The sequence below is a fragment of the Thermobia domestica genome, chromosome 17 (genome assembly GCF_964235325.1).
Source record: "Thermobia domestica chromosome 17, izTheDome1.hap1.1, whole genome shotgun sequence".
NCBI lineage: Eukaryota > Metazoa > Arthropoda > Insecta > Zygentoma > Lepismatidae > Thermobia > Thermobia domestica.
The window spans coordinates 81,033,828-81,049,771 of NC_137470.1; the positions used below are offsets into that span (position 1 = coordinate 81,033,828).

Here is a 15,944-nt window from a genome sequence, read left to right on the forward strand (position 1 = left end):
ATCAAACTGTGGTTAATGGTAAACTAATTGGATACTGATCTGCCAGGTCGCATAGTATATTCACCAAGGAACTCAGGAAAAGTGTTGCTTTCTATGTTGAGATAAGATACTAATCTCAATAGACTGGAGTATGGGGTATATATTCAACACCAATGTTGTGTGAGACATGGATTTATAATTTAACATGATATTTCAATAATGTTACTCAACAGAAGTAAACTTGAACCTCGTGCTGCAAAGATGCATAATGGACGAAGGAAAGAAGCATAATACAGATTGTGAAAGTATACATTATTTTGCTTTCATTTTGACCGAACACAACTATTCTTTTTCAGAACATTGCTTATGTAGGTTTAACAGTTCTTTCGTCGTCACCTTTACGTTTATTTTTGCAGGATTGTTGTCTATATGAGGTTAATTTCATTTTGTATAAGATTTGATGTGAGGCCCAGTAGTGTCAACCTTGATACAGATTTGTTTCTGCACGTGAGAAAATGATTCATCTGGTTGGCGTCATGTATAATGTTTGATGTGAAGGTTAGTATAATGTTCAGTGTGTAAGTTACATAAATGATGGTGTGTGTTCTTTTGCCATCTGAGGGTGTTTGGATATTGCCACCACTTTATTGGCATTCTTTTAAAAATATTGCAGAAACCATAGCTTACTACTATGTTTACTATTAATAGTAAGTATGGTATGGTTTCCCCTATATATATTTAAAATAATGCCAATAAAGTGATGGCAATATCTAAACACCTCAGATGGCAAAAGAATACACACCATCATTTATGTAACTTACACATTGAACATTATACTAACCTTCACATCAAACATTATACATGTCGCCAAGCAGATGAATCATTTTCTCACGTGCAGAAATAAATTTGTATCAAGCTTTACTGAGAAGCTTGCAATAAACGAGACAGATTAAGCATGTGCTAAACTTGAAGTGGACAGCTTGAAATAAGCTTGAGGTGACAAGCCTGTAGCAAGCATTATGTACCAAGTTTGAAATAAACTTGAGGTAACAAGCCTGTAGCAAGCATTATGTACCAAGTTTGAAATAGACTTGAGGTAACAAGCCTGGAGCAAGCATTACGTACCAAGTTTGAAATAAACTTGAGGTAACAAGCCTGTAGCAAGCATTTTGTACCAAGTTTGAAATAGACTTGAGGTAACAAGCCTGGAGCAAGCATTACGTACCAAGTTTAAAATAAACTTGAGGTAACAAGCCTGTAGCATGCTTTATGTAACAAGTTTGCAATAAGCTTGAGCTGACAAGCTTGAAACAATCTTACAGTATAAGCCTACAATATGCTTGTCGCCTGTCAACTTCGTCGCTTGAATCAGCCTTGATATACGCTTACAGACTTGTCGTAACAAGCTTGGGACAAGCTTATATCCTTGTCACGACAAGCTTATATCATGCTTGTGGCAAGCTGTTTCTGCTATCTGGGTAAATAATTAGAACTTAAAAGGTGAGGAACATTTTATTCGTTCTTCCTACCATATATATGAGTTGAGTTGATTTTGAGTTTTACGTCCCGTTCAGCAGCGAGGCTATATGAGACGTGGACCTACTGGTTAACGTGGAATCCGAACCACATGAGCTCCCGCCAGGAATCGAACCCGGGTCTACCATATATATGAATTTTTATAAGACCACCTCCAATGTCCATCCCTACAGAATATTTATACTTTTAACTCCTAATACAGAACGTAACCGTCGCAAGGATTCCAATATTTTGCTGGTAAAAAGACACCAGAGTACATTTTCCTTTCCCTACAGTTACATTGGATCGTTCAAGATGTTTTTATGCTGAAAGCCTGAGCTGGAACAATTCAGTTTAAGTCTTCCTTCAATTACGGTGTAAAAGTGTGACATCTTTAACCGACAGGCTAATCAAACGCGCCATTTTTTCCTATATCTTACAACCTCATGACTAACATCTACTGATCTTCCTATATCATTTCGACCTTAGGAAAAAGCCTCAACTCCAGATTTTTCGCTGAACCCAAAGATCATGGCACCACTTTTGCTAATATGCTTGCGAGGAAATTTTGAAAAACGAAATTAAGTTTTGCATGTTGTGTTATTCCCAAGTGGCATACATATATTGGTGTAAAAAATAGAACATAAATGCTATAGTATGGTACAGGAAACAACAGAAAGATGCACGGGAGCAGACAAGAATGACACTTTTATACAGAGACAATAACTTCTACTGAAATCATTGCGATTCATAATGCTCCCTCCTGACAGTATACAGAAATAGCGAAATGGTCCTGAAGGGATGAAAAGCGACATATGCTGTGCAACGTCCTCCCATGATGTTCACAAAGGTGATAAAGAGCTGTTGTGGTATGAATTTTCATTCCTCCAAAAACGCTTTCAACCACAGGATGGTGCTATTTGCATCTAGACATGTTCCAAGATGTCTCTTCGTAGTAATCCAACCGTGCTCGATGTGATCCAAGTAGAGGGAACAGACAGGCTAGTCCATTTGCCGAATATCGTCCCATACCAAAAGTTTCGTCACCTGCGATTTTCAATACGGGTGCTCATTATCATCCATAAAGAAGAAATTGGAACTCACTGCGTCTATAAAAATACCAAAGGTGAAAGTCAATCTAATAGAAAAACTAGCTTTCCAGGAAACCAGCATTAAGTTAGTTTACTAGTTAACACTCAATAGCCATAAACAACTACTTTAATTCATTGTCTATGAGTTCTAAAAGACAGTTGTTGCTTTAATTGTAACGCTAGTAAGGCAGCAGCTAAAATAGTGTGGGTAAACAGAGCTAAAACAGAAGCATCTCTGAAACAGCGTGGCAAAAAAAGCACGGACACATTATTCAACATTCTTCAAAGTAAAACATTGGATGTGAAACACTGCATCGAAAAAGTAAAAGAGACGATATGTCACCTTAGAGATGCAAGAAATGATTTTGAAGAGATTTATAGAAAAGTAGAAGTAAATGATATCATGGAGGCTCCTAAGAAAAGACGTAAAGAAGATGACCAAGCAGATCCAAAAAACAAATATGTGCGTCTCTACAATGAAATTATTGACACTGTGATTAGACAAATGGAGGTGAGATTTCAAGATCTCAGTGAGTTGCAGTTTCTTGAACTGTTAGATTCAAAGAAATTTCAGTGTTTCAGAACTCGATTTCCTGATTCCTTGTTTGTGACTTAAATCAAGTTACGGCAGTTTTTTTTTTTTTATTTCAGCAATTTGCGGAGTGAATTAACATTAGTTTTACAGGCTCTCTGATTTTTTAAACAAAACTGACTGAAATGATACATTTCGTAAAGAAACAGGTTTAGCAGAAGATACGTTTCCAGAAACATATAAATTATGTTGTATGGTGTCAACAATACCAGTAAGCACTTCCACTGTAGAGCGCATATTCTCTTGTTTGAAACGTGTAAAGACATCTGTTCATAATACGCAGAGCAAGAATAGAATTTCTACACTTTCCCTGTTATCTATTGGAAAAAGCTTGCTAGATGAACTGCAAAGTCAAGGATACTTCTACGACGCAGTAATCGAAAAGTTTAATATATAATAGTTTAATATATAAATAAAGGTTAGTTTGATAGTAGTATATATATGATTGTTTCACTTTTTATTTGATTAATTTACTAACTTGTTTTTTGTTATTAAATTATGTAAGGCTTACGTTTATTCGATTTCTAATTTTTTTTACACCTGATAGAAATGTCTTCGAACCTAGTCCCCTATGAGAAAAAACACCGCACGCCACTGGACGCAATTGACACTCATCAACTAGAAACTAACGGAACTGCAAACATACTATGTTTCCCTCCTCTGTTCTTTACTTAGCTGACAGTAAAACTTAGAACCAAGGCTCCCAACTATGTATAGACAAATACAGGGTGGCCCAAAAATAGATATACAGGTCGTAACGATCAGCTCATTGTATTTCATATCATTTCTTATTGTTATGAAACAGGAAGAGCTAGCTTCTTTATTATTTGTTCTTATAGCAGATTTCAAATGATAAGCGGCATGGCCTTGAGTTGGCTTCACGCGGCGTCCAATTGGCTTTGAGTGGTGTTGACAATTCGCGACAAGCAGTCCTGCACGCTGATTTCTCGCGCTACTGCGAATCTTGACAATACCAGAGGCGCTTATTTGAAATATTGTATTAGCACATCAACTGCTCACTTTACGAAGTAGAGAAAGGAATTACGAACACATACGTGAAAACTACATCTTTTTATGTCAACTGGTTGTTATGATACACGCTTTTAAAGGTTTCCATATAAAACAATTAGTAAAACGAGCGATGATTCCCGCGTCTAATTTCAAGTGAATTTTTCTTCAATTTGGAAATAGAACTCAACTTTTATTACAGAATAATCATGGGTGTAACCAGCAGGTTGTTCTAGGGGAACATTACTTTCAGGGGGAGGAAAGCTTTTCACACATTTAAAAGAGAACAAATGATCTCTTTCAGAATATGAAAGCATTTTAACTCACCATACATACTATACACATGCTATATTTTCACGATGCTACCTTATCAAAAGACGGATCTTGACAGTACTGAGTTGAAAATAGGATGGTAGATGAATCAATAACCTATTCATAAGAAAACAAATGCTGTTTATAGCAATCTGTTTATCTGACTTTGTATTTATATGGGTTAAAACAGTAAAGGAAAAAAAAACTCGAAAAAAATATCAACTCAGATATTATTACGCAATAATCTAATAGAGAGTTCATACGGTGTGCTCCCAGTTAGGGAAATGAGAATATAAAGCATATGGTTAATTTTAGTTGTTTTAATTAGGTACAGAAACCGTATTGATGATGTTTGATTTTTTTTTAATTTTCATATTTTATTATAAACGTCCCTCATTTGCATTAACTATTAAATAAGTTTATTAAACACATACCACGAACCTCATTTTGGAGTTGGAAATAGTTTGGAAAGACAGGGCCCACTTTTTCCCCGTGGCTACACGCCTTTGGAATCTGATTCATTTATATATATATATATATATATATATATATATATATATATATATATATATATATATATATATATATATATATGCCTAACATCGTAAGAACAAAGTATGGGAAGTTCGTATTATTGTTTTGAAATTTACTTCGGGATAAATTCTTCCTTACTCGACAGAAAAAACGCAGTATGTTTTGTTTTTTTTTCCTTCACGTTTCACTACCTTACATATATGCGACCACTTATTCCCTCTTTCCTCCTCCAGCAGGGATTCAAAAGCACCAGGCGTTTGAATGGTGTCGTAAATTATCGTAACCCAAAACAAACTCGATCATATGGACTTGCTTAGGAATCAGACGGATTGTTTTTGTGTGACCTAGACCAAGCTCAAGAATGTTATTTGTTTTGAAAACTGAGAAGGAAACAAAGGTGCTGGTTGTGTTGGAACGTAACTTCTCTTCTAGCATAAACAGAATTCATCAGTGTCTGGGTTACTTTCTTTCGTGGTAGTTCGTTTCTTCTCCAAGATTATAGTTGACAATGTCTTTAAGCAAACCGAGTACAAGTGCGGAGCTTTCTTTAAAAAAAAAATAAAAATAAAAAAAATAAAGTGCTACGAAATCAGTCTGGAAGAATTATTTTTTGTGTTTACATACTTTTTTAGCCCATGATAATAAATTTACAAGACTCAGATTCAGACAATGACGAAATATTAACTGACATAGACGATAGTGAAAGTAGTGTTGAAGACGAGTGTTTAGCATATCCACTGGAAAAGTTAATAGGTAAGTAATTTAGTTGCTATATATACTTCCAGGATGCACAGTCAAAATTCTTGAGTTTGCTGGAATAGTATATTTACATTGCGAATAATTTTGCAAATGTATGTGTCATAATCTCAACTGGAGGAAGAGCGAGAAGGGAAAGGGGAGTCCATGATCCGGCAACACCGCGCGGAATATCGCGCACCATTGGCTATTGCCCGTGAGCTTTACATCTGAAATACACAATAATGTTCTCTACTTATAAGCCCTTAGAAGCCCTGAACAGCTGAAGTAAATAACCCCATAAGCTGGAATGTAGAGAAAGAATATTATTTTCACTGTAGTAAATTAGTGGCTAAGTAGAAATTACAAGATAATATATATATATATATATATATATATATATATATATATATATATATATATATATATATATATATATATACAAAGAATAGTAAGAGTGATACCAAATACATCTGAAAAACTACAATAATTTTACACCAGCCCTGGTTTCTCGAATAATATATGTATAATACACATACACTAACAGTTTAATATTGAAATTGAGTATATATATACAGCCTCACGACATTGTCAAGGCTCTATACTTGTATTTTACATTTAAAGTTGCAACCGGGTGTTTCCGGCTGCCGTATTCGGTAGCCCGATCATCACCTCTGTTCTTCGCGCGCAGAGTCATTGGAAGAACTGAAAACGTACTCTGTACACAAACAGTTTATGGTTGTGAACTCGGAAAGCCTGGTACTTCTGCTTGTCAAGGTCAAAAAGTGGGTGAAAAAAGGATGTGTAGAATGTAAAGAGGGTTCAACAGTGACTGATACTTGTAAGAAACATATTCATTTGTAGTTCGTGCACATTCCGCCTGTAGCGCTACTGTGGCACAACGTATATTGTAACTGTATAATTCTTGAACACCGCTTGTAGGTCTATTGGCGTATGTGACGACCGAAACTATGTTGTCAGCTCTGACTGCGATAAGGCATTGCTGTGCTGCTTTTTCTTTTCTTTTTTGTCCTTTGTCATTTGTGAGACGCCAAGCATGTTGTTTTTGCTTGTTGCACGCACTGAACGAAATCTTTGTAAATCTTTGAGTTTTTACGTCCCACGTCATGCCGGTTAGGCTAAAGGAGACGGTGATGATGAGAGATGAGTGAAATGGTGGAATGAAGAAAGTGGGAGGAAACGGGAGAACCCCGAGAAAACCCACGAGCACGATGTTTGTCCACCACAAAGTTCACTTGGCGAGGGCTGGGATCGAACCCGGGACCCCAAGCACCAGAGGTCGCACTGAACGAGTTCCTGCAGAGCGAAGTATTTGCGATAAAAATATGATAAGTACTTTGAATTATAATACGGTTTTAAATTGGTTGAAAAAATACGAAAATAAAGCTGTACTTGTAAATGTATATTAGTCGAGGACGTAGCTACTGACAGTGTTGCAGGCACGTAGCCAGGATTTCGTGAAGGGGGGGGGGGGTCCGTGACATGAAATACTGTGGTCATCATAAAAGGGTCTCGATCACTCTAAACTATTTACTGGAACATATATTGGTTCGTTTAGCCAACATTTCGTAACGGTGAGGGGGAGTGACATGAAATTCTGAAGACCCAGTACCTCGATCAATCTAAACTATTTTACTATCAATATATATTGGCTTGTTAGGACAATAAAATGAGGATATGTTGGCAAGTATTTTAATAACAAACTATGAAGACATTTCGAGCAAAATAATAAAAAAAAGTATTGAAAAAGATTTTGCAATATTTACACCCTTCTCCTCTTTATTCAAATATAACAATTTTCCTTTCGTTATTACCTCAATTATTATAAAAAGTACATACTGAATACTGTCTTGTAAACTATCTTTTAATATAAATAAAATAAAGAGTTTGTTTGTGTGTTTGTGTCTGTCTTGTTGTGTGCGGCCTGGGGACCAGACGAGTGGACCGAGAATTACCAAATTTTAGTCACGAATACCTTGGTCAAGGCTCCAGACCAGAGTAAACGTTTTTGTCGAAATTCGAACCAGGGGGTGTCAGGGGGGCGTTTACCGGGACATGTAAAGGTAGTAGAAAATGACCGATATTTTACTATTTATTTATTTAACAATCACCAGATACAGCTCATAGGCCATTTTGCATTGAATATCCAACAACATTAACAATGGAAAGGATTTGGGAAGGTATCGCCCAGAGCCAGTTTAGTAGGTGCCATCCCTGCATTTGCCTGGTAGGACTGAGGGAAACCCTGGAAAACTTCAGTCAGGATGGTAGGCAGTGGGATTCGAAGCCACGACCTCCCGAATGCGAAGCCAACGCTCTACCACTTGAGCTATTAGTGTCGAATTCTTATTTTCGCTGAAATCAATGGTGAAACTCCAGTCGCATTAATTTCCAAATTCACGCTATTCGGCTCCGGGCCGGGGGTCACCGGAGGAGGGTGAGATACCAAGACATATAAAAGTAATTCAAAATGACCGATATTAGCGTCAAGTCCATAGTTTTCACGGTCGCTGAAATCAACGGTGACACTTCCATTAGCGATGACTTGCAAGTATGCGGTCCGGGAGTCAGCGGGGGGTGGATACCGAGGCATGTAGAAAATATCCCAAAATGACCGATATTAGTATCAAATCCATAGTTTTCGCGATCGCTGAGATCAATGGTGATACTCCCACAGGCGTTGACTTCCAAATACACGCGTTGACTTCATGTATTCAACTTTACGGGATCCCGAGGTATAAACATCTTAGTATAATAATAATTGTAATATCCACCTCTATTCTCTTCCAAACCCTTTTCTTCCCTTCTAGATCACAATCAAAAACGCTGGAATATGTATCTAATTATTGGGATTACAGAGTAAGATTTATAATAATATTGTACAGTTAGTACTTTGGTCCATCCCGTCCGTTACTCCGCACGAAACTCTTGAACGAAACTGAATTTGACTTCTGATTTTTGCAATTGATAGCTAAAGTAATTATCTCGAAAGCGTTCGTTAGTAGAGGATCATAAACCAGGAGGTTGTGGATCAGAAACCAGGAGTGGTGGAAATCAACCATTTTGGCTTTTAACGTTGATCCTGTAACCAAAAAGGGTAATAGTTAGCAAGAAACGGATTCCGGCAGTCGATTTAGCATCCCAAGAATACCTTTCAAGTCCATCCTTACTACTGTATTGAAATAGAAAGTGGCAGAAATAAACAAGTTCCCGCTTTAACATTGAATGGGGAAAAACGGTAATATATAGCGAGAAGCAGTTTTGGGAAATCGACTAAAAGATTCCAAGAACACCTTTCATTTCTATCCTTAACACTGATAAAACTAGAAGCGGTAGAAATAAACAATTTTCGGTTTATTTTTCATTACTGTGGAGCAAAAGCTGTAATAGATAGCGAGAAGCTGTTTTCAACAATCGACGGAGCATCCCAAGAATACATTTTGTCTTTCCATAACACTCTAATAAAATCAGAAATGACAGGGTGTCTACTAAAATTCCAAAATCAAATTTCATGACCTTTTCTTTAACAAACCATTAAATTTAGTAACATTCTCAAAAGCGAATTTGGGTACGACTTGGGCCAATTTTCACGCACGTGATAGAAGCGTGCTTTACTTGTGATTTGGTAGCGTCTAAAACCATATGCGTTTTTGGTGATGAATTTTGACATTTTATAGAACAACATTTACAAGTATGTACTTATATTTGTACAGATAAAATGACTCGTGACCCAAAAGCAAAATTTCTTGACTTTCATGACCATTTTCTGATTTCGTGTACTTTCTTTAATCCTTTTCGTAAAGGATAGACACCCTGGTAATCCAGTATGACTTCCAGGTTCAATGTAATATACACAGAAAATGACCTATATGAGACGGGAGAATAGTTTTTTTTAATAAGTTAGCGTTCTTAAAATAGGTACCATCTCTTCTTTTACCCTGTAATCAAACGTAATTATTAGAAATCAACCACTTCCGGTTTTAATTTTCATCGTTGAACAGTCTTGTTCAAGAAAAATTGACCACTCACCTTGCTATGAAAGATGATATTCTTGCAACCGCAAGAGGAAATTATAATGCTGTGGCTCTTAATAAACTTCTTAATCGACCAAACAAAATTCACATTTATTTGATTTAATTCTAACTATAGGTAAGACCACAGGCCTTTTCAAAGAGAGATGAGTAGCAAAGTTTTCTTGAAAAAGACTGTATATGACAAACGGCAATAGATAGGCATGGTTTTTGTATTCGATTAAGCGTCCCCAGAATATATTCCATCTCCACTATAATCACTAGTAAATAACACTAAGTGGTAGATATCTAATACAACTTCTGGTTTCAATTTTAATTGAAAAATATTGGGTGGTCCTGTTTACTGTCTTTAAGTGATTTTGTTTAAATGAGAAGTCCTAAAGCGAAATTTCATGTTTGTAACTTTCAGAGATTCTGAGATACCGATATGCTATTATATGAGTAATAATTCCTATTCTCACCTTTCCCTTCTCCTTTATTAGTAAGATATAAAAGAAATCGTGAAACACGTGTTAAATTATTTTAAATTGGAAATCCAAATACCAAATTTTAAGTTCCCAGTCCTATACGTTTCGGAGATGAGGGTATCTTATTAAAATAACTCTCACCACAATTCCTCCTCTTTTCGTGAATTTTCAAAAAATTTTGTTAGTGGTACCCCATTCGTGTACTGTCTATCAAATCCTATGTTGGTGTAAATTCAAAGTTTCTAGGCAGTCCCTAAAACAGTGGCTCCTAATCTAGGGGTGCGAGTCTCTGACAGAACTAGATTTAAAATTACAAATATTACGAATGTTGTCATCATCATAGGTATTCTGCCTTTATTGGCAGGTCACTTGCTGCAGCTGAGAAGCTTCCATGCTCCACGGTCCTCCGCTAACCTTTTCGTCTTCGCGTATGATCTTTCTGTTTTAATATCATCCATTAATTGTAGTCTCTTTCGGCCCCTCATTCTCTTTCCCGCCACCATACCCTCTAGGACGTCCCTCATGATACAATCTCTTCTTAGGCAATGTCCCAACCAGTTTCTCTTCCTCTCCTTAATAATATCTAAAAGTGTTCTTTTCTCACCCACCATTTCTAACACTCACTCATTCGTTTTCCGCTCGACCCAACTAATTCTTTCCATTCTTCTCCACACCCACATTTCGAAGGCTTCCAGTCGATTTTCGTCACCTTTACGTAATGTCCACGTTTCCGCCCCATACAGTACAACACTCCACACGAAAGCATTTTATGAGTCTTTTTCTCAACTCTTTGTTCAAGGTCCCACAAAACAGACTTTTCTTTCTTTTAAAGGCTTCTTTCGCCATTCCTATCCTTGCTTTTATTTCACGTTCGCATTTCATGTCATTACTAAGAACACTACCCAGGTATCGAAAACTATTCACTTGTTCTATTTTCTTCCCTCCTACTTTTATATTTGACACAGACCCCTTCGTTCCAATCACCATGGCTTTTGTCTTTCTAACATTTATTTTCATCCCAAATTCCTCAAAGCCCTTTCTCATTTTTTCTAACATTTTATTGATTTTCTTTTCAGATTCTGCAACAAGCGCCATATCGTCTGCAAATCTTATACATCTAATCATTCTACCTCCTAGCGAAATGTCATGTAGGCTCTTTTTCACTATTTCTTCTAGATAGACATTAAATAGTGTTGGCGAGAGGCAGCATCCTTGTCGAACTCCTCTTCCAATTGCACTCTCTTCCGTAAGTTCTTCCCCTATCCTAACACTTACTTGTTGGTTCATGTATAAGTTTCTTATGAGTCTTCTATCTTTCCATTCCAACCCTCTCTTTGTTAGAACTCCCAACAACAATTTCCAATGTTGTAACAAACATTAAATTAAATATTTAAACACGAAATATATATTCTGTAAGAACTGTGGTATCATTGACAAAACTGGTAAAATATAATATTCCACTGCACTACAATGCTATGCAAGAATCTTGCTGGAAATAAATATAAATTTGTGAGAATATGGCTATTATTATTTACTATTATTATATGGAAGCCCTTTCTTCGTACAGGTCAGCAGCGTAGCGTAAGGGAACGCCGGTATGCCGGCATCCCCTGTTAATAAGAAAAAATACGTATTTCATTGTATATAAATTGTTTGCTTGTAATTATTATCACAATTATTTCCACTGCAATCTTCTGGATGTCCTCTCTCGCCTTACTTTGACAAGTGGAACCTACGCATGCGCATCACTCAGATGCACATTTTCTCTCTTTCCTCTTGTCGTATGCTATGTTCCTTGGGCATCCAGGCCTACTGCAAGCAACGTGGTTTTCATCTGCTTTCTGTCGAATGCGCATGCCCAACTACAACTCTCTTCATCCCTTGTAACTCTACATTTTGCTTTAGATATGCGCTGGCGTATTCTAGTATTTCCAACTCTATATATATCTTGAACTAAGTTATAGTTTCTGTACAGAACGTACGAGCACTAACATCAAGAAGATAGAACAAAACAAAAGTGGTTAATTCAATGTCTTTTTGAAGCATGCCGGTTATGTAAATAATAGTATAAAAATAGTTATGCTTTAATCGTAATTAAATGCATCGTAATTGTAATCGTAATTAAAGGCAAATTATTAATCTTCGTCATAAATACATAGTATGTCCGGTGGCGTGGCCAGAAACTCTTTGAGGGAGCTCACACACACAAGCATAAAAAAAAAGCATTCTGTAGAATCACGGTCACCGATCTGGTAGACCAAGAAAGCCAGTACCCCTTGCCCCTCGTAAGGATTGCTTGGGACCTTCAGTCACTGGCACGTATCCCGGGGAGATGAGGAAGACATGTCCCCTCCAATCTTGGAGCAGGGGGACTGTCCCCCCCAACTATCCGATTTGAAATTGTGATGATTTGTATCCAACTGCTACAAAGGAAAGCAAGATGAAATTGATGTTCCTTGACTTGTTTTATTTTTAAAAAAGAATCGTATTCTTTAATATTTCATTGTTATTAATTATTGTTAGTCTATTTGCAGCTATTTGTTTAATTCCTGCAAAGATTCCTATAATGCTATTGTGATCATCATAATTTTGGTCAAATAAGAGTATTGTTGCACCATATATAGTTGACTTTCTTTCATAGCTTTGGGGAAGTCATTATATATATTATTACAAAACAAGTGTCCTAAAATTTTAATGTGGATCATTGTGGATGCGTAAATAGAAACATATCAATTATAAATATGCATGTATTCAGATTTCAGAATGTGTTCACAGTACTGATACGTACTTAATTTCATCTACCTCCCCTGGTATATAAAGTACAACAGATTCACCTCAGAAATCAGATTCATCTACCGTAATATGAATCTCATCTCCCCTCCCCACGGAATAAGCCTCAAATCTGCCCTCCTCCCAATGTTGAAGGCAACTCTGGTCCTCTGATCCTCCACAGCATTGTTTTTCAACTTCATAAATATTTTGAACAACGCTTTAAAAAAAATAGGAACGGTCTTACCCGTTCCCCGAATGTTGAAGACAGATTTGCGCCCCTACCTTCAGTATCTGGCTATCTGACAACGAAATACATACACAGAAACAGGCCCCCTGAGTTGGTTTAAGTGCTTTCTATTTGCATCTTCAAATGATATACGTATACACTCATGTCCATATTCACGAATGGACATCTGAGTTCCGGACTCAAGATGACAAATTTCTAGGGGCGACTTTTTAAAGAACGAGATTGAAGTATAGTATGCGGAGAAAGAAGCTGCCCACGAGAAAGAAATAAAGGAACTATACTGGAAACAATGTTCATACAACAGCGGGGCCGAGTTTTCTTGTGACATGGTAGTGGTAAGAAGGAGCTGAGACAATTGCTTATTGGCATCTAACGTAATCGATGCATTTGCTTCTGTATATCACACTAGGCCACCAATTAGGGGGCATGCCCCCTATTTTTTTTAATAACCCTATATTTTTCATCGGTATAGCTATGTATTGCTGATTTTAGTAGTATTGTATCGCACAAGTGACTAACTTTGGCATCCCCATTTCGGAATACCACGCTACGCTACTGGTACGGGTAGAATAGGTTTATGGGAAATATTTGAAAGTTATATTTGATCACTCTTTCCCCATTACGTAACTTATTTGAACAAAAGTGAAATAAAGCCCCTAGCTCGACCATGTTCAAAAATGTGTTTCATACAATGCAGTATTTATTCTTTGCAAGAAATCTAAATTCTCTTCTGCTTTTACGATTCTTTTATTTCGAAGTGAGTTGATAAAATAGAAATGTCCCACATGCTTAATATGTTTAAAAATTCATTTCAGACGTTTCAAACACTTTGCCACACTGTAACCTCTTTTGGAAGCAGAATTTTCGAAAACGCTGGGGCATGTCCACATGATGACCTCGTTAAGTAAAAAGTTATATACCTAGTTTCATCTCCTTGGCTTGGAAGATATTTAATTTTCGCCGTATATATTAACTCCTCCACCCTCTTAGGATACAAATTTTAATGAAACTGACATGATTAAGAAATGGCTTCAGCCAAGTGCTAACTATGTTCTAAAATTCTCAATCATTTTTCATGAGATGAGAGGGAAGTGGAATTTCCTAGAACGCTGGGCTGCGTGTCTACTTTGGTTTTATATTAAATCTCATCTTCATACATGAGAGATTTGAAAGATACTGTATTTTTAGCAAATATTTTAGACCTTGACCCCTCCCCTTAGGATACGCATTTCAGTGAAAATGATATGATGAAACCATGCTCTAGGGTAGATCTAAATATGTTCAGTAATTCTCCTCGAACATTCTATGATGACGAGACAGCGAACGCCGATTTGAATGTCGAGAAATAAGTAAATTAATTCCTCCCTCCTTCTGCCTAAAAGGAGAATTTCGAAAACTCTGAAATACGTATTCCATTCTTTTTTAGTTCAGAGTTGGTTTACGAAATTTCACATTACGAATTTAAGCGAATTTCACATTTCATGACATTTCCTGAATAAATAGTGGTAAATTTTAATATTATAGAAATCGTGTCTTTTCTCCATCTTTAAGAGGGGAATTTCCGGAAACATACGTTCAATTATTTATAGTTAAGAAATCAAAGCCAAATTTCACACCTCAAACGTAAGCAAATGCAGAAATTTTAATAGGTAGACACTATTCTCCATTCTCATCTTAGGACAGAATTTTCGGAAAACCTAAACATGTATTGGTTCGTTTCTAATTGAGTTTAATTTTGAAATTTCACGTCTCCAATATAAAGAATTCTTACATTTATCAGGAGGGTATTATGATGGCAGAAAAAAAGAATGGGAAGGTAGTCAGCGAGAGAAATGAGGTCATAGGAAGGTGGAAAGAATACGTTGATGACTTATATGAGAGTAGGGATAGACCGTGTAGCCTAAACATTGAAGTAGAAAATGAAGTAGGCGAGGATGATAAAGGATTTAGTATTCTTCGGGATGAGTTTGAAAGGCTATATCCGAGATAATAAATTGAAAGGCAATCGGAATAGATAACATACCAATCGAATTCTTTAAAAATATAGGAGACAAGGGAAAGAAAGAATTGTTCCGATTATGCAACGAAATATATGAAACAGGAGAATGGCCTAAAGACTTTCTGAAAACGATCATGATACCGATGGCTAAGAAATCGAACCCAAAGAGATGTGAGGATTATAGAACTATTAGTATCGTATCTCATGCAGCTAAAATTCTGCTCCGAATACTAACAGAAGGTTATATGAAAGAACAAATAAAGAAGTTGAGGAGGAGCAGTTCGGGTTCAGAAGAGACAAGGGCACAAGAGATGCTATTGGATTATTGAGGGTGATCGGTGAAAGATTTATAGAAAAAGGGAAAGAGGTGTATGTTGTACTTATTGATCTAGAAAAGGCTTTTGACCGCGTGAATTGGGAATTGTTGTTGGGAGTTCTAACAAAGGTAGGGTTGGAATGGAAAGGTAGAAGACTCATAAGAAACATATACATGAACCAACAAGTAAGTGTTGGGATTGGGGAAGAACTGACAGAAGAGAGTGCAATTGGAAGGGGAGTTCGACAAGGATGCTGCCTCTCGCCAACACAATTTAATGTCTATCTAGAAGAAATAGTGAAAACGAGTTTACATAATGATGATG

At 36.7% G+C, this 15,944-nt stretch overlaps 1 protein-coding gene across 2 annotated transcripts in view; it reads left to right on the top strand.

Annotated features, from left to right (window-relative positions):
* The window catches only part of LOC145673783 (adenylate cyclase type 2-like), a 1,485,668-nt gene that overhangs the window by 520,434 nt on the left and 949,290 nt on the right, over window positions 1-15,944 (top strand). The gene's annotated exons all lie outside the window — the stretch shown is intronic.